The sequence below is a fragment of the Protopterus annectens genome, chromosome 2.part1 (assembly GCF_019279795.1).
Source record: "Protopterus annectens isolate FY-2018-M chromosome 2.part1, PAN1.0, whole genome shotgun sequence".
NCBI lineage: Eukaryota > Metazoa > Chordata > Ceratodontiformes > Protopteridae > Protopterus > Protopterus annectens.
In genome coordinates this window covers 156,222,707-156,244,197 of record NC_056729.1, presented here as the reverse complement: position 1 = coordinate 156,244,197, position 21,491 = coordinate 156,222,707, and positions in this window count along the sequence as shown.

Below are 21,491 nucleotides of genomic sequence, written 5' to 3'. Positions count from 1 at the left end.
TACCTTCGCCTAGGAGGGTATAGTTTGCTTTGGTGAGATTGTTTAGTCTGACTTTACCCTTTGTGAGTTCTGGTGTTTGCGCCAGTTTGAAGGTGACTGATTTTTGGTCATATTTGACTAATGATGGTCCAACATTTGCTATGGGTGCATCTGCGTGTCATGTTAGGCAAGAACAGTTCTAGTATGTTTGTTACTCTTGTTGGGTTTGAACAATTTGTTCCAGGGCATTTCAGTTAACAAAGTCAAGGAACTTTTTCACTAGCGAGTTAGGGCTAGAGTAGGTTTCCCAGTTTATGGTGGGATAATAGAAATCTCTCATGACCAGAGTGCTTGGCAATATTTGGACTGAGTCCACTTTGGTAAAGTTGGCCTCATGCACATCATGATCCATTGAGGTTGATCTATAACTAGCCATGACATGAATGGGGGTCTTACCCACAGTAATCTGAACTGGAAGTAACTCCGTGGAGATGTCCAACCAGTTGGGAGGTGAATTTATTTCTAATAAAGATAGAAACACCACCTCCTTTGGGTCTCACATGTTCATTTTGCAGTATGAATGTGTGGAAGGTATTGCTGCCTTGCACGGTCGCAGTACTCTCTGAGGCATTGAACCAGGTTTCTGTGACTACACAGACATCTACATCCTCCAGTGACAGAAGTGCTTCAGGACTTCTGACAAAATATTACCGATTCATTGTTATAGCAGAGAAATGCTTGCTGCAGTCACAGGAGCAGAATATTCTCAGAGAAGTGAAGTGTGTGTGTGTGTGTGTGTGTGTGTGTGTGTGTGTGTGTGTGTGTGTGTGTGTGTGTGTGTGTGTGTATGTGTGTGTCTGTGTGTGTGTGTGTGTGAGTGTGTGTGTGCGTGTGCACGTGTGTGTATTTGTGTGTGTGTGTGTGTGTGTGTGTGTGTGTGTGTGTGTGTGTGTGTGTGTGTGTGTGTGTGTGTTGGTGCATTTTTAGTCTGCGTATATGAGTACCTAGTGTACTGGAACTGCTAGAGAAAGGTTTTTCAGAAGATAATGTGGAGGGTTGCTGCTATGGGAACAGGCAGGGGCAAGGATAGGGTTGACCCCCTTCCTCGAATCTACCAGATCTAAGTCTCATGAAATATCTATGGGTCCTCAACAGATTATCTGTATTATGATGGTGAACATATGGACAGTGTTATATTCTGAAATGGAAAGGGCAGCTTGAATTTGTTTTCCCATTGTTAGAACCATTGAAGTGGGTGTGTTATATAACCAAGATGAATTCCCAGACTAATAAGTAGTAGTATAAAGACTCCAAGGCCCACTAAATGGCCATGTACTCTCTTACTCTCTCTCTCTATATATATATATATATATATATACATATATATATATATATATATATATATATATATATATATATATATATATCAGTATTGTACAATTATCTGGTTTCTGTTTTTGACAACTTTCAATTTAAACAGTAGATGGGATGTTCCTTGTCCCTTACCCTCTGGGATAAATCTCTCCAAGTCCAACTTCCAAAGCATTTGTATATCCAGTCAGTGGCTTACTAAAATAAGATGGCCTTAAAAGGCTCTGAATGCAGGCTTTTCTTTCACTGTTGGAAGGTTTTATAAGCCTTTGGAGTCCATTTGATCTCATTGAGCAACTTCCCTTCAGTAAGATATGTAAGAGGACATGCAGTACAGGTAAACTGATGAATGCATTTCCTGTTATAACCTGCAGGACCTTAAAAAGGCTTTTAATTCATCAGAGGAACTGGCCACCTTCTAATAGCCTCCACTTTTCTTTCCAAGGTTTGATATTCTGCTCCCAATCAAATACCCAGGATACCATACCATTGACATTGCTAATTTATATTTTATGGCATTAACTGTGAGTCTATCTCATTTCAGGGAATGAAGCTAAGCCAGAACTTTGAGAAAATGTGAATCCCAATCCTTTGAGTGGATAATTATGTCATCCAAACAGCCAGTAGCATAGGAAAGAGGATGTGTAAGGACATGGTCCTTCAGCTGTTGAAAGGTGGTTGGGGCTCCAGTGAGGTCAAAAAGGAGGACTGTGTACTGATATGAGTGATTATCTGTAGAAAAGAAGGTCTTCTTATTAGCTTAATTTGTTTATGGGAATTTGTAAATATCCCTTTATTAGATGCAATATGGTCAAAAACCTAATCTTCCCTAACACTGCTATTAACAGACAAATTAGAAAAGCTGATGATTTTGTCTGATTTTGGGGCAAGGCAGATTGGGCTGCTGCGTTCACTATTCAACTTTTAAATTACCTCAGTTCCAGCATTTTCTGAATTTCCTCCTTGACTTCTTCAAACTGACTTTTTTCCGGGGAATGTTTTTATATTGTGTTTAATGAGCATAGTTCTCCCTGTAAGTTCCCAGAAAATCCATCTAATTTCTTAGGACGAATTCCTGTATTTCCTAAATTTGGAATTTAGAAAGATTATCATCTACTATTACCTCAGAACATTTATGTGGTATATCTGTTCAGTGTGCTTCTTCCTCACTTGCCTAACTTCATAGTTCACTTCATTCTCTCTCTCAATTACTCTGTATGACCCCCTGATATTTTGCCAGAAACTTATTTTTCTGCCATAGGGACTAAAACTAGAACTTGGTCCCCTACCTGGAATTCCCACATCATCCTATATAATATCTGCCTACTGGAATTCCCACCTCCTTTTATATACCATCAATTGACTGGAATTCCCACTTCATATTATATACTCTGTTATTCTGACCTCATATTATATATTATCTGTTGACTGGTCTGTGATGTCTCTTTATTATCACAAGTAATCAACATTATCACCTTTAGTCTATCTTGTAGGTTGATACAATGCTCTAAAATACCCTTAAAAGGTGCTTCCTCTTCCTACCACATCTCTGGCTATATCCGGTTTTCCTGACAGGGTATTCACCATGTAAGAATTTGAAGGGACTAAACCCTGTAGAGATATTGGTACTAGTGGAGTTTCATAAATTCAGGAATGTTTTTTTTTTCACTAACAGCTGATATACAACTATTCCCAGCTGTTCTGCTACCCTATACTATGATTATTCTACATTTAAAAATAAGGGAAAATGTAAAGGACTCAGTGGTGGAGTCTCCTCTAACTTCCCTGGTTATATTCTCTCTAGTTCACCTAAGAGTTTGATGCTCCCATAGTATCTTCATGAAGCTCAACCAGCCCACTTGAAAACTGGTTAGATTAGGATCCTCTCTTCTTTGGGTCCCTCATGAAGTCATTTTTCCCTCCTCCCCTGTCATTACAGTACTGGGATCTCAGTAGCCCACTACTTTCCCAGAAGGAGTAGTTCATGTCAATGGTCTGTGGGAGATTTCCCTGTACCTTCTATATCCATAACCCCCTTTCCTTTTTGGGGTTCTTCTTCCCTTCCTTCTTTCCTTTGTGCTTTTTTTATTAGTTCTATTTTGGGTGTTCCCAGGGAGAGGAGCTATACTCCATTTTGGAGCCTACAACTCCTCTTCACAGGTGTTCTGTTGTACAGGTTGCTCACTGGGGATTATAATACACTGGAGCTCCTCCTTTTCCTGTACATGTATCCATATCTTGGCATCTCTCGTATCTTTGAATGTTATTCTGGGTCTCTTATGATCACTTTTCTTTTGTACAACTAAAGGTTTGGTTAAGTTATCCTCTCCTAAATTTGAGGACTTAAGGATTCTTGGTAACTGATGTGGGTACATCCTCTTTAAGTTGTGAAGCCTATTGCTCAGCAGTATTTTCACTTTCCTACTGTCTCCATAAATCCTTAAAAATGTGAAAATTTGCTGTATTATCGAGTCATGGTATGGTATGGCACGGAATGGTATGGTATGAGACAATAGCTAAAGGAGCATTGTTTTCCAAAAACATTGCCTGAATTTCAATCTAAGAAGTAGGGTAATACATTTTCTGTTCATTTACACATATATTCTGTAAGAATTTTTGTGACTGGGTGTTCTTTTTACAAATTTATTGCTCCTTTATGAGAGTGATCATGCTGCCCGAATTTAATAATCCCTGCAACTCATATTTATTTTCCTAGTTTAGTAGTGGTACAATGGTGGAATCCTCTTTCAACTAATCTACCTAAAATGTTATCACATTCTATACCTTTCACATGAACTATTTATTCCCTGTCTGCTTTCTAGAATAACATGAGATTTAATATCACCATTACAGTATTTGGCAATTTAGTCCTTTTCCCCCACATTTAAAACTTAAGATCTGAAAAAAAATCTCTTTTGCTTTGTTACCTCTTTTCTGTTACTTTAAATCATTTTTATAACACATTTTTATTCAACTATCATTTCAAAGCTTTAAGCATCCACCAGACTGATACATCCATTTCTCAAAAGTTGCTGGCCAATGTTATTTGAATCTATGACATTTTTTGTCATAGTATCCTTTAGTATTATGACCCTGAAGAACCAGCCATACTTTTCAATATGTTTTATTTCAGATAATTATGCCCTGCTACCTTATTCTTAACATAAGTCAGGTAATGGAATCAAAGAGTATGAGTTTCAGACTCCCACTCTGGCAAGTTAACACTTTTTAACTTATCAAAGTTACTGCAGTCTAAGTTTGGCATGTCCATAAAAACAGAGATGGGATTCCCTGTAAACTGCAAGTATCCACGCTTTACTGGTCCACTCCCATCCATCCTAATTGGCTAGACATTCAAAGTTATCTCAATATGCTTCTAGACCTTTCTGCTTTGTTAAGAACTTCAGTGGAGACACAGCTCATTGTTGAGTCATGAACGTTGCTACTGCTATCATACCTTTGGCAGCAGTACTTATATTCTGTAGTAACTGTTCTACAGTAGTCATTGTGGTGACTACTGCTATCATACCTTTGGCAGCAGTACTTATATTCTGTAGTAACTGTTCTACAGTAGTCATTGTGGTGACTACGGCTATCATACCTTTGGCAGCAGTACTTATATTCTGTAGTAACTGTTCTACAATAGTCATTGTGGTGACTACTGCTATCATACCTTTGGCAGCAGTACTTATATTCTGTAGTAACTGTTCTACAGTAGTCATTGTGGTGACTACTGCTATCATACCTTTGGCAGCAGTACTTATATTCTGTAGTAACGGTTCTACAGTAGTCATTGTGGTGACTACTGGTTTCTCTCCTCAGGACCTTCAGACAAAGCTCTTGGTACACCTCTTTGTATTTCGTAATGGCACCATAGTACCAAATAAGATGATGAAGTTACTAGTCATTATGGGGAATTGATACAACTATCCTCAACAATGTAAATGAAATCAGAACTTCAGTAAATTTGCAGTTTTGAAATTTCAGTTGCACACATACTTCACCAGTGTAAAATTTAGTTGTTAGCTACTTACATGTTTTGACAAAATAAATGCTTTATTGTTGAAAATGTAGAACATCAGGTTGGCTTCACCAGTAAAAGGAAAGATAAAAATAACAGGATGAGTTTCAGTTAGCAGCCACTTTCTCTGGCACTGGCAAATATTGCATAAAACTCTAGTGCTGAGAGTTTTTACAAAGAAATGTTGGTGCTGGCAGTGATATCACAAAACATTGGAGCTAGCAATGAAAAAATGTCTCTCAGAAACCGTCTTTGCATCTAGCATTGATAGGGAGAGTTTCTATTTCAGTCACTCTGTGTGGAATCCATCTTATAGGAGGGTGAAAACTCCATATTTATGGATTCTGTAATGATCACCTATTTTTTAGAAGGAGAATTACAGCAAACTTCCTCTAGAGGCAAACATGTTCCTATACTGATGAACAATTTAACAATGCTTTACATATAAGTGCCAGTAATTGTTACTGATTCAAATCTTCTGCTAAGAAATATGTGTTCCATACTCATCTTATGAGATGCAGACTATGCTTACTTAATATCCATGAGGATAAAGTTATCAGGCTTATATTTGGTATTGTGCAATCTGGAAAAATATCTGTTTAGTTGGGTGGGTCTGTAATCTGGGTAGTTTTCAGCAAGTCATATGGAGGACAAAATGATACAAGCAACACCATGATACTTCTTTGCCATCTCCATACAGGAAGATTGAGTGAGAAAGATTTGAAGACTAGACAAAAAAAGCTTTTTCTATTTCCAAAATGGAAAGTGCAATTTACAGCCAAGCAAAGAAAAAAAAAACAGAAGGGAAGTTTAAAACTTCTGTATTCACCAATAACAGAAATTAGATTTCTCTGAAAAATGTGAAGAAACAAGTTTGCTAACATAATTCAATAGCAAAGCTGTGTTTGGCTGGAATTACAAATGAATAATTGTATTTAAAATCTAGACCCATATTTAATAAGACAAGGCAATACAACTGAGAAAACTGCAGGATGGCAACACATTTTTAAAACAAGTCACTTCAAGTTTTTAAGGGAATGTCCAGGAAGAGCAATATTGTTACATTTGTCTTGCCTTAAAAAATTATGTTGAGTGGGTGGAGCCAAGATGGCCAACTGAAGACAGTAATCTTTTAGAGCTCTATAGAACTACTTTCAAAAAACAGGAAAAAATTAGTTTTTACAACAAAATTTATCAAAGCCTATTAATAATAGTTTAATCCTTATCCTTTCCAATTTTGGTTAAACTACACAAACATGTTCCTGTCAAGTTCAGTTGGAGACTACTTCATCAAATGAAAATGAATAGCTTTAAGCATTCCCACACTAAAACATCCTTGAGGAAAGATCTGTAATTAGTGGCTTCCACTCTTCCAGAATTATCTTTGAAAATGGATGGCTTTCATGAAAACCTGGAAAACCTTAGGGAAAATTATCTTCAACAAATTTAAAGAACTATGCCAGCAACACCAAACTGAAATACGCAACATTGAAACATCCTTGAATTATATTGATGTAAGACTTAAAGAAGAGGAATCTCAGACTGACTTTCTCCTTAAACAGAATACATGGCTCCTTAAAAAAATAGATGACCTAGAAAACAGAGAAAGAAGATGCAACATTAGAATTTTGGTCTTCCTTTAAAATCTGAATGTGAGGACATTATTCCTTTCTTAAACTCCTGAATATCTGAGATTCTAGACTTATAAGAGGGTTTCTGCAATGGTATAGATGGAGCTCTTACAGCTATAGGGAAACCAGCACCAGTATCATCTTCATCTTCATCAAGATTCATAGTAATAAATGCTCTATCTTACATTGATAAAGAATTAGTACTTAAAACTACCTGGAGGAAAGGACCTTTGAAGTTTAAACAAAATCAAATCAGATTTGATAATGATTACTCTACCAAAGTAATGGGTATGAGGAAGAAATATTGGCCTCTTGTTAAGTTGCTTAAACAAAATAACATCAAATCTCAAATCATTTATTCAGCTAGAATTTTGTCTAATGAAGTAGGAAACTTTAATAATCTAGAGGAAATATCTTCCTTCATCAAAAACAATAACATAGTTTCTATCCCAGAAGACATGGACTGGTCATTTCCTTCCCTGAAAAGATATTCAGAAAATAATTCTTGGACTGACTTAAGAAAGAAGAAACAAAAGACAATCTACTACTGTAAATAATGCCAAACTTCTAAAAATATCAACCTACAAATGACTTTTGTTCAGCGAATTTATTAAAGGTTTACTTTCATCTAATTTCATAGGTTCATAGGTGTGTACTAGGCTAATGACCCTGGAGCCTTTACAAGCCTTGCCCATAGAAGTGCCCTGGCATTGTGCCACCAGAAGTCAGTTCCCAGTGCCTCTATCAAGTAGAGCCACTGGAGTGATACCCGGGGTGAACTTTCTATTTCCCATCCACTCATCAAGATTTCTCTTGAAGAGGGCCAGTGAGGTGGTTTGATTGACATGTAAGGGAAGTCTATTCCAGAGCATGGGCAGTCTCTGAATTATGAACCTGCCCCTCCGGCATGTTCTGTTGATTGTGGTAATGAGGTTGAGGTCTCTGGAGCATGTGGTACGGAGAGACTGAGATTTCTTTTTATGTAGCAATACACAACCTTATTTTATTAAGTTATAAAATGCCCACATTGTGTTGCTTCTCTCCATTAGGATGAGTGAGAATCAAATATGCTATCCCATGTGCTGTGGAATAGCACTGAGAAACTGGAGGAATATCCTTGAGGCAAATGTCTGAGATATAGTCTTCACTTCCCCAGTTTGTCACTGAAAGGTTCTTGTATCTGATATTCTCAAATCCCCACATATTTTGGTTTCCACAAGAATATGTGCTCCATGCCACCAATGGGCTTGCATATGAGGGAAACACATCTTGATCAGCTTCTATATGTTATCTCTAGCCACTATCTATCACTATCCTAATGGAGAGAAGCAACACAATGTGGCCATTTTATAACAATTCCCTGAGATACTGTGAATCAGTGACACATACCCACATTGCAAAAAAGACCTACGTGGGAAACATGATTGATGATATATTTTTGAATCTGAACACTTTTAAGTATTTGCAGATATGACAGCCTCATTTGCAATTTGACAAGTCTTATTTTTAAAATATCTGCCACAATGCTGGTGATATGGAGTTTGGTGAAGAATTAAATAATTTATAGTAATAGTCACTATTTCTTATGGTTTTGGATGCAACAATCTGTATTTTCAGCAATCTTTATACCACTACTTCCTGATTCACTGTGATGAATCAGGTTTGTAAATTTTTGTACACATGTGCTGTTTAACTTACAATCTAGTCTCTGGGGGAGGAGTAATAGCCATGGATTTTCAGTTTTATCTTAGAGTAAAGATGTGACCTTTACCAAAGGTTAGACTCAGTAATGTACTGCAGACTACATGCATTTTATGTCACCATGTGTATAATAGCAGTATCTCTTCAATGGTACAGACAGAATCTAAATGTTTTACAATTTCATTTTCAAGGTTGTAATCAGTGGTTCTTTTTACACCTGTTAAGATTGTCTGAGGCTTTTAGACTTATGTGTGGCTGTAGTTCCTCATATTAATAACTATGTTATCAGCCTCACGCTGCAATATCTGAACACTGAGCTGTCATGAATGGGTGAGGCAGGACAAAGTGAAGAAAAGGAGGAGGAGAAAAAAGAAAAGAAGAAAAAAGTTGTAAATGTTACTAGAAAACTATGTAGATCTGACGTTCTCTACCTTTTGATTTTTTGAGTTTATCTTAAGAACTACACACCAGTATTTTAGTTTGCTATGCCTTTCTGTCTCACAGTTGTATTCAACATTGGCATATTTGTAGTGGTATTAATGAACAAAGCAGTCAAGATAGTCACCTGTCATATAACTGAAGATATTGATAGTTGCAATGTTATATCCGTGTGGAGTTATTGAAAATATTTCTCTTATACAAGTTAAGTCTTTTAGGGATGCTAATCATATCTAACAAATCTGTATGCAACTACAGTAGTAACCAAAATATTTAGTCACTAATATTAGCTATTTGCTTTTGAAATATATTTAATGGATGTTTTAATGTTCTATCTTATTTGACTAAAGGGTTAGGTTTTCTTTCATCATTTGGTCATAATTGCTATTTATACTTGACTGTTTCTTATTTGTATTGACTGAGTACTTCATTCAAAATTATCTTACTTATTTAAACATAGTCTTCATTATGCATGTCTTATCGGTAGAGCTCAACGTGGCATAGCTTGGTTAGTTATGAATGGTAGTTTGATAGATCATTGTCTATTAGACTAGGAATTACGATAACTCCATGTCTGATTTTGAAATTTTATATTCATATTGTTAAAATGCTTAATATTTTATTACTTGCCATTTTTCTTTCTTCTAGGTCTGAAATAGTAATTTTAAACTCTTAATTATAAAAAGCTCTTCTTTGTTTATATTAACTAATTCTTTAAGTATTTATACATTACTATGTGTACAGGAGACTTACTGGAATTCAGTAATAAATACAATCTTAAAAATCCCTTTATATGCACTTATGCCATCAACTTTACTATCTTTAAACACTAGTGGTTTAAATAATCCACGAAAAAGGTCAAACTTGATAAGATATCTGAATACTAATAAAGCACAAATGGTCTTCCTTCAAGAAACTAATTTTAAAACAACTGAAAGAGATATTTTTAATCCTAGCAATTACTTAACTCTTGCTCATTCATCTTATAAAATGAAGACTAGTGGGGTAATGATTCTGTGGAAGAAAAATATTACTAACCCCCAAATAATCTAGAAATATGAAGACCAAGATTGACTCCTCTCTCTGTTGTTTTCCTAAAATTCAATAGTAGGATTGGACATTGGTCAATCTCTATTGATTTCCTGCCATAGGGGTAAAGATTGCCAAAAAACATCTTTATCACAAACACCTATAAGGGTAATTTAATATTAGGCAGAGATTGTATTCTAGATAATTCTGATACTACTAATAAGAGAATACTAAGACTCACTTCAACAGAAAAATTCTTAAAAAAATGGATTGAGTCTCTTAGCCTACTTGATACATTTGATGTAAAAGACACCAGTTCTTGAAAGTTTTCTCATCAAGATCATAGATTTATTACCCAAACAAAAATAGATAGAATCTTAGTTTCACGTGATTTATATTCAAAAATGTCATATTTTACCATATTTCCTTGCCCTGTACCTGACCATGATGCCCTCTCCTCAAGTTTCAATCTAACATTAAAAGGCTAACTTTCTCAACTAGAATTCTAGCTTATATAACAAAAATTAAAGATTTCAAACCTGGCTTATCTCGGAGTTACAATTTTTTCTTAAAACAGACTTTACATCAGCTGTTAACATAGTTATGATTTGGGATGCATTAAAAGCTTATATCTATGGTAAAATTCTTACATGGTTCAAAAATAAACTTAAAAAGTGGGAATCAGAACAACTAAATATCCAATCCCAGCTTCTATTAGCTAAACCTAGTGTTTTCAAAAATGTTATTGTTGATAAAAAGAAAATAGAAAAACTCAAAAGAAATAGGAAAACTAAATAAGAAATATCTTAATAGTTTATCCCACAAGACAAATATGGCATTGGAAAGATTAAAAATGAATTCCTATTCTTTATCACCTAAACATATGCATAACTTATCAATGAGGGTTTAAATGCAAACTAAGTCTAATAATATTGCTAAAATAGGGTTCCTATCAGATAGTTGAACTTCTGCAAGTTTGAACCTCATATGGTCGAGACCATAAGTTCAAATTTGCAGAAGTTCAAGTGTTTCAACAGAAATCTCCGTAAGAGGAGGTTTCCGTTTTGTTCAATGTGGTGCGATCTCTGAGTTGGTATATTTAAGTAGCGGGGGGTGTGGTGTTTTTTATTCATAGTCGAAGTTTTTTAACTTTGAACAGGATGGTTCTAACATTCCATTTTCGAAGTTATTAAACTTTGACTATGTAATATAGACCCGTTAAAAAATTGCAAGAAGGTACAAAAAGGAAAGCATTTGACATTGAAGATATTCTTGATGCTTTTTACTATCATTATACAGATCACAATAAATGTATTAATCTAGAAGCCAATCTTTTAGAATTAGGTTTAGCTTTTCCCAATATTAAGAAAATTCCAGAGAAATTAAAAACAAATCTTTAATCACTAATTTCATATAAAGAAGTCATAGACAAAATTAAGACGTTTAAACCTAATAAAGCACCAGGAATGAATGGTATAATAATAGAAATATATAAACTTTTTCCTTCATCTATCACTTATTTTTTTCATAAAACTTTAATTAAAATTCAGTCACAAGGTAACATTCCTCCATCTTGGAGATATTGGTTAATTACCCCATTCTAAAAGTCAAGTAAGATCACCAAATCTCTAGTTCTCAGTGACCCATATCTCTTCTAAATAATGATTATAAGTTATTCATGTCCAGTTTTGCTGACAGAATAAAAGCTCCTTTGACCCATATAATCAATCTTGATCAATCAGAATTTATATACAATAGACATACAAATGATAATATTGGAAGAATATAAACTCTTATTGAATTCTTGAATAGAGGAAATGAAGAAGCCCTGATAATTGGTTTGGATATTAAAAAGGCCTTTTATTCTTTAAACTGGGATAATTTATTTAAAGTCCAAAACATTTTTGATTTTCCCTTTTCCTTTATTTCTCTTTTAAAATTATCTATAAACATAATTTAGCTTAAACTAGGACTTTTTTTTTACTTCACAATCTATCCCTTTAACTAAATGCACCAAACATGGTAGTCCTTTGCTTCCTATTCTATTTGTACTTGCTATTGAAATCTGTGGTACATTAATAAAAAACTATCCAAAGATAATATATATACATATATATATATATATATATATATATATATATATATATATATATATATATATATATATAAGCAATGTTTGCTAAAATGATGCTATTTGCAGAAGTAACTCTATCAGAATTCTAATCTTCAATAGAAAACTTTCAATCATTTCATGAACTTTAATTTAATAAACTAAAATCTAAATACATGTTGCTAAATAAAAAGAAAAAAGCACACATTTGTAAAAATCCCATTATTGGGAAACAAGTAAATTCTCTTGATTATTTATGTATTGTTTATGTAGTTCTAGAGAGGAGACAGTAACAGCCAATTATAATAATATTATAAATATAATAAGAATTTATATAAAAATGTGTTTATTTCCTTTGAGGCTAGGCTACAGCTAATAAAAATGATTATTCCCAAAATATTATATATAGCACAAGCTTTTTATGTTCCCCCTGAAAATGATTTCATCAAAGTTGTAAATAAGCATTTATTAATTTTTCTTTGTTTCTTTAACATAATTATAATTGCTTTTCTACATCATATCACACCATAACATCAGGGAGAGATACATTTTACAGACATTGAAGTCTATATCAAAGCCTCAATATTTAAAGTAATTTTGAATTGGGTGGCTCCAAATTATACCTCTAACTGGAAATCTTTACATTTAACCATTTTACTAAATGAAAATAATCTCTTAACCAACCTTTCTTTAAATAATCAATCCAACACATTTCGGTTTCTTCTTTGTTACAGCTCACAGTATAATATCTCCAAACCCACAACATTTAACTCTATGAACTTCATCCTTAACAATTTTAAGAACTATATTAGTGCTAATCAGTATACTCTTCTGTATTACAAAGAATTTTTTGACGAGATACATAATAACATATTTACTTCATGGGAAGCCAAACATTTCATTTGTTAGCAACATTGTATTAAAGAACACAAATTATTGGATACTCATCATCTTTTGAAATACTTTGAATTGTCATCTCAAGATTGGTTACTCTTACAAAGTATATTAGCTTAATCTCAGGATCTTTGCAAAATACTTAGTAATTTCTCCTTTAAAGATAAACCTAAATTAAGAACATACTTATATGAAATCTTATACAACAAATCAAACATAGAAAACATTACTTCAAAATTATATAAAATTTTAATAAATTACAAAACAAAACTACAACATAAATATTGGAATCATTTTACTATTGGACATATTCCTTGTTTATCTCAAGAAAATAAATCAAACAGTTTATTATCTGTCAAACTTACATCCTGGTCACAATACTGGAATATATTTACTTGTAACTTTTTACACAGAGCTTTTCTAACTCCTGATAAGGTAGCCAAATTTAGTAAATCTAAGAATATCTCTTGTTGCATGTATTCACAGATCTGTAATGCAGATTGGTTACATATTTTTTATGGTTTCCCTATGCGAAAACAGTTTTGGAACGACATAGATGACTTTTTAAAAGCTCTGTTTTCTGACTCATTCTTACTAACAAAAGCCTTAGTTTTTATTTAATGTTAATGATGACCTTCCTTTAAATAAATATAATTTGTTTTTACTATGGTCACTCCTTGCGATTGCTAGGAAATGCATTACTAGAAAATGGAATTCTACTGCTCCACACTTTTTGAAGACTTCTTATCCTTACTGAAAGAAACACTGTTTAAGGAAACCAAAGTCAAAGAAAACAGTATTTACCTCAAGTTCATAGGTTCATAGGTTCTTTTGTCAACAGTCATTGGAAGAAAGTTATATCTCTCATTGAAACTCTACAAATGAACTCTAACTCTCTTTAATGGAATCTGAAAATTGTTTTATGTTATTTGCTTATTTATTTAGGAATGTATTATTCAGAGCTCTATATTATTCTCTAGGGCAATGTACATACTGTATATAGTTAAATTTGTTTAATTTTCATTATCAGTTTACCGTCGTGGTGCAGCGATAGTGTTTTCGCCTCACAGCAATAGGTTCTCCCATTCAATTCTCAGCTGGAGCACCTTCTGTGTGGAGTCTGCATGTCCTTCCCACAGTCAAGTGGCATTCGAAAGACATGCGTGAATGGGCATGCCTTCGTTGAAGGTTGGGCGTCGGGCTGGCACCTCGGCACCATAAAAATCTACTGACAATCATTAGTGGACCAGAGTTCTGCTGTGGTGACCCCTAACCGGGAAAATCTGAAAGAAGAAGAAAAAAAGAAGTTTTATGTTTTAAGAATGTATTATGTCATAATTTTTTAACAACATATTCCGCAAACGACAGCAAACCAACAAACCAAATGAACAAAAGGCCACCAGCCGGAAAACAAATATATTTATTAAGCGATTCATAGACTAACACTTCTAGTTAAAAAAAATTTTTAACAAACTACACAAAACAAATAAATATGTAAGCACTTTCGTTTAAAAGTTTTAAACTTCCTCAGACAATTATATTAAATGACATCACTTCCTTATATAACCTCCTAATTAAAAAAAAAAGTGCGCCCAAAAACTAAAAAGAGATCGGGCATGCTCAGTTGTCAGCAAATGGGTGTTTGAAATATATGAGCTACAGAAACCATAAGTTACATTAAATGTATATGTAATTATTTATCTCATGAACATAATAATATTTAACTATTAAGAATTAATTAATTTAGCTTTAAATAAATATAATATCTAAAACCATTAAAAGGAATTAATTTAATTATTGTATGAATATTGAGCTGAGACTTTAAATATAAATAATTAAAATGTATTATTTATATTAATCGTCTTAAAATTAAATAATTTGAAATCCTAAATAAAAAAAAATTTTTAGAAATAGATCTATAATTAAAATGATTATATGGGCTCATTATAATAGAATTGATAAATAAATATTAAGTAAAACATTTCAAACACCCATTTGCTGACAACTGAGCATGCCCGATCTCTTTTTAGTTTTTGGGCGTGCTTTTTTTTTTAATTAGAAGGAGGTTATATAAGGAAGTGATGTCATTTAATATAATTGTCTGAGGAAGTTTAAAACTTTTAAACCAAAGCGCTTACATATTTATTTGTTTTGTGTAGTTTGTTAAAAACATTTTTTAACTAGAAGTGTCAGTCTATGAATCGCTTAATAAATATATTTGTTTTCCGGCTGGTGGCCTTTCGTTCATTTGGTTCATAATTTTTTAACAGAAAAATAAAAATTATTTGAGTAAAAAAGCTAATGTTGAATCTGTTTTGTCAGTGTGTTTAACCATCTTAGGACCATGCAAATGAAATTTATATCACTGACCACCAAATAAGATATAGAAGATAAGAAGATAAGTAAGATAAGATAAGAAGCATGTAAAAAATGCAAGCTCAACCAGGCCACTTGTTTTTCATATATTAAATTATTTGAAAAAAAAATAGGATGTCAAATCAGTCTGCTACAAAAGCCTCATAGGCCATCCAGATAGCTGCCTGGTATTCACTTAGAGTCTGTCAAAGAAAGCTGACATGCACAGAGCATTGCACAAAACTGGTGGGTGTATAAATAAAGTTGAGAATATATTATTCTGTCATACTGCAAATCAGGATAGTTGACATATGGGGTCTATTTTAATTAAACAAAAGTGGAATCCATGGAATACGAATCCGTTGACACATAAACAGCGAAACACGGAAACGTTGAATGCACTAAATAGCAAAATCGGAAATGTCGAATTGTCATAGTTGGCCCATCTGTGTTATAGCTCCGTAAGGTAAGTGTGCGATAGTTATGGACCTTATGGTTAGGGTGCGGGTTAAGGTAAATGCACAGATAGGTAATGAATGTAAGATTTAGTGTAGGGTTTTGTTAAGTGTATGTGTGTGGAATATTTACTTTGTGTGGGTATAGTTCTGTAGGGTAAGTGTGCGGTAGTTACGGACCTTAGGGTTAGGGAGGGGTTAAGGGTAGTGCATAGATAGCTGTGTATGTGGGGTTTAGTGTAGGGTTACAAGTGGGGTTTTGGTGCTTTAATTTAAGGTTAGTAGTAGGGTTTTGGTAAGTGTATGTATGTGTTTTTTGTTGTTGTGTTTGCATAGGTAGTATGTTACGGGTGGTGGGGTTGGCTAACTATTGCAGTTTCGATGTTTAAATTTTGTGGTTTTGCATTTTCAACGTTATCGTGGTTCGCTGTTTATGTGTCGACGGATTCATATTCGATGGATTCCGCTTTCGTTTAATTAAAGTAGAGCCACATGCATGTATCTCATATTGGGAGCCATTTAACTGAAACTAGTCAGAAACTGCTTTGCTCTGAGTATTATCCTGCATTACATACTAGCTTAACTCTCTCTCAATCACATCCACCTCTAAGATCTTCCTTAGCTTTATCCTTCCATGCAATAAAATTAAAGCATCACTTTGATTGTGTGCTGGACTGCTAAACTGAACTTTAATATCTGTAGACTGTAGAACAAACTGGCACTTGATCATTATAACCACTCTTCATCTTCTCATCTTCACAAACGTATTGTTCAGTTATCTAAACATGCTGACCCACTGCCTCTGCACCTCATTGAGAACCTTACTCTAGGCTTCCTTGGTTTCAGTTTGATGACAGTATTCATTAATATCTACCCTACCATCTCTCCCACCCATCCTTTGCGGCATCTGCTGTTTATATTTTCACAGATTTATTATGTATTCCAGTGCAGACTGATATTGTCTCTGTACATGGTTTGTTTCAGTTTTGAACATTTTAGTAATTTATGTATGTATTTATCTCTTTGAGCAGATTAGTTATACAAGGACCATGGCCTCTTTTCATGGAAGACTCAAAATAGTGTTCATTGTCTAAGGGAAATTTAACTAGTAATGGGGAACTTCCCCTATTCTTTTTTTTTCCATGTCATTCATTCCTGACCTGAAGCTGGCTGGGTGGAAGGATACTGTGGTGATTTTGAAAAAGAGTGATGCAGACCATCACAAGGATTTGCAGAGTATGGAAACATGACTAGAAACATTAGATGTTCAGCCTCTGGTGCTACAAATGGGTAGCATGAATTCTTTACAGCATTTATGGCTATCGAGTATACATGAACTTGAGGTTATATACTTTGTGGACAAAATGGTAGAAAAAGCTCAGGATAAAATAAAGCCTAAAGAAACAACAGTTTCAAATGAGTAACAGTGAGCTGATGGAAGTATTGACATGGAGATGTTGAGACAGAAAGATGGTGCTCCATGTGAACCTTGACCATCAGGAGAGTTCAGGGAAGCAGGACCTCTTTTGAAAATGGTTGCATTATATGACTTTTTATGGCATATCATGATGCTTCAGACCTAATACAAATACAGATTCACCTATACTGTTAATACTGTGCCAGACATTTGTTTTTAATTAAAATACTGACACATTTGTGGGTGCCATCTCTGAAGGTAACAGTCATTATTCATTTTGGAATGTAGCATTATTTGATGATTATTTGGTGAATGAAGTTGCTTTATTTGTGATGCAGAAACATTTTAATGAATTTGGCAATGCAGCTCTCTAGATAAATTATAAGATACAAACATTTGGAAGTAATGTAAAAGATCTATGTTGCTGCAATACAGAACATACCTCTCAACTTCTTGGAGCAGGAAATCTGGACAAAGACAAAAATAATGAGGGGATAAACATAAAGAAATAGGGACAGATTTTAATTATTACTCTTATAAAAGTAAAAAAGTTGCTAGAGTAACAGGTTTTGCATCAGCATGCATTTTTTGGAGGATTTGACATCTGAAACTCAAATGTCTGGCCTTATTTAATAACTCACTGATTTGCCAGAAAACCACAAATTTTATGAGAAAGAGAAGAAAAATATGAGGTAAAATTTGGACATTCTGTGAAAATCTGGGCAGTTGAGAGGTATGATTCAGAAATATTGCTATAGCAAGCTGGATGTAAAAATTGTGCTGATTGTCTACTGTGGGACAATATATTCCATGGGCAAAATAAGGGATGCGGATGAGTTTTGTACTCAGAGAGATGGGTTATTTAGCTGAACTTAAGCTAGATCATGAAATGATACATTTGCATAATGTTGTGAGGACTGATGGATTTAAAGGTAATGGATTCTGTAGTGATCAGTGCAAAAGTTGTTATTGTGTGGGAAAGGCACATGTGACAAAAGATTTATGATGTGGTATTTTGATGTTTATGGTGACAGGATACACACAAGGAAGACTTGCTAAGTAGATTGTAGGATATACAAACAACGGGTACTATTTTGATAGATTTTACATTGCATGATTTGTCTAAAGATGATAATGAAGAAAGATACAATATGCTGCCTGCTGATCAGTGGAAAGCCTAATAACTGCTTCCTGGGCACCAGCTTGAAATCTGTGCTTATATTTTGCTCCTGGTTTGAGAAGGGGCAAAGTGTATTGATTCCTGACTGTTTCTGATTAGGCAGTGAGGGTTTATTTGACCTTCCTGATTGGTCTGGTTGCTATTCAAGGCATCTACCAGGAAAAGTCTACAACAAACCTACAGACCCTTGCATCATCTGGGACAAGACTGTGGATCACCGAAGAGCCTGTTGCCTGCTTCTTATACTGCTTTGCTTCTGGTGAGGGGAAAAAGCAAATATGCATTGTGCCCCAGCAATCCCAGCAGTGGGAAGCTGTGGTGAGACTGGCACTAGTAGTAGCCAGGCAGTAGCCATTCAGGTGAGTCCCCTCTTTTCATCATTCTTGATAAGCTAATTCTTTCTTTCCAGTAAATACTACTTAATTTCCTGCTGTCAAACCTAACTTCAGAGTATCTGCCTAAATATTTCATCCATATATCATCAGGGCCTACTAATTAGTTTCCCCTTCAAGTGTTTGGCAGTGACCTGTATAGATGCAGACACCTTCAGCTTGGCATTTTTCCTGTAAAAGCACCATTGAAATTTCACCAATACCAGGTTGCATACAGTGCAACTAGTTTGCTGTGACAAGCACTGACCTCATATTTGCAAACTGGATATCCCTACCATTATTTTATATTCTCACTGCAACTGTCTAATCAATAAAAAGGGGTCTGTTGCCATGGATATGAACTTTCCCACTATCTCAGTTACCAGCTTGGTGAATGTAGAAATTGGCTCATGCTTAGTGATAACCATTTAATTCTCAAACAAACTGATAAGCATACCTCTCAACTGTACAGATTTTTGCAGAATGTCCAGATTCATGCCTCATATTTTTGGTCTGTTTTCCATAAAATGGTGGTTGTCTGGCAAATTAGTGGCAAATCATTAAAGGTTGAAGTTAGAAAATTATGACAGACATTTGAGTTTCAGACTTCATATTCTTCAATAAAATTCATGGTAATGCAAAACATGTTATTCTATCAACTTTCGAAGTTTGTAAGAGCAATATTTAATAATTGCTCCTATTTTGGGGCCTTTGTCCCACTTTTATGTATGACTTTGTCCAGATAACATGCTCTAAGAGGTTGAGAGGTATGCTGATATGGTATGTGAGAGATGTATTTATTCAATGTCACTACAGGCAAAGATCTCACATGAAAGCACTCCTAATGTCAATAAGGTTGTCAGTAGTACACACTTTGCACCCATCACACACAATTCAAAGCAGACCCATAGACCCATATATGCTGAGGCATTTAGATATTGCCTCATGTACACAGACAACCCTCTCATCCTACCACCCAACACTACAACCTGTGAGAGATACACTTACATAGCCAAAATGGAAGCAAAGCTCTCTCCACCCTAGATTGTGCTAGACAGTCAAGAGGAGAAGGTTAACACCCACACTACACCTCAAGCAACACGTAGCCCTTCTAAACCCACACCACCAACACCCACATATAGCAACTCTAAATCCACATATGCAGAGGCCCTTAACTGTAACCTCCTCAAGCAACAAGGACCTCTGAAACTGAAATGCAAACAAACACCAATCACAACCAAAGTGTCACATAGCTCACAACACCAGTGTGCCACCCAGCAACAGTCCCTAAGGCAAGACAACGTACATAACACTTTAGTCATAGGTGACTCTATAGTCCGGCACAGTGATGTCCCACTCATCAAGTTGACCAAGGAGAATATTACAGTCAGCTGCCTGTCGGGTGCCAGGATCCTCCACATAACGCATGCACTCAAGTTACTCCACAACAAGTACAAATATGACTCTGTCATTGTCCATGTTGGAGTGAATGACTTGAGACGTACCTCCCTGGACTACATGAAAAGAGACATGGAAGAGCTCTCGGATCATGTGGCCCAGGTAGGTATGACCCTAGCCCTGAGTAGCATCCTGCCTTCACCCAGAATGATACCACAGTATAAGGACAAAATGATTGACTTCAAAAATTGGCTAAGCTTCTGGTGTCATTCAAAGGGGATGCAGTATCTGTCTGCCTGGGACAATATGATCGACAGACCACGATGCTTTGCCAGAGACGGTCTGCACCTGTCGCCTCTGGGATTCAGGTTACTGACTAAGACTCTTGCCACCCCTATAGTGCCTTTTTTAGGCAAAGTTCAAAGGACAAAACCACCACCGTAACAGGTACAAGCATGCAAAATCTGAAGGTAATGCTACTCAATGCTAGAAGTCTAAACATCAAAATGCACTCTTTCAAGGCACTCTTAAAAATGGAGATCATCGATATCTGTGCAGTTCTGAGACCTGGTTCAAGGCTACAGAGAGCACCACTGCAATACCAGGCTACAACTCTTACCACACTTTTCGGCCACCAAACCAGGACCAAAACACTGAAGGTGGAGGAGTGTCAGTATTCACCAAGGATATTCATACCACCAGGCTAGTTGCCCAACACAATGCGTCTGAAATTCTCCAGGTGCAACTAACACTAGGTAAGGCTGCAATCCAAATTGTAGCTTGCTACAGATCCCCCACCATGCACCAAGATTCTCACTACACCTTTCTAAACATACTGGAAAATATTAAGATAGAACCAAACACCCTAATACTGGGTGATTTTAACTACCCTGCCATTAACTGGAAAAACTACTCGTGTACCAACACCTTTGCACAACAGTTCTTGGAATTCATAAATTCAAATGCGCTGGATCAACTAATCCATAGTCCCACCAGGGGATCCAATATCCTAGACCTGGTCATTACCAACATGAGAAATCGATGCTCCACACCTATGGTCACCCCCTCGTTAGTCAGGCCTGACCATAAGCAAATCACCCTTAACATCCACATCCCACCCCCAAGTAAGGAAACCTCCATA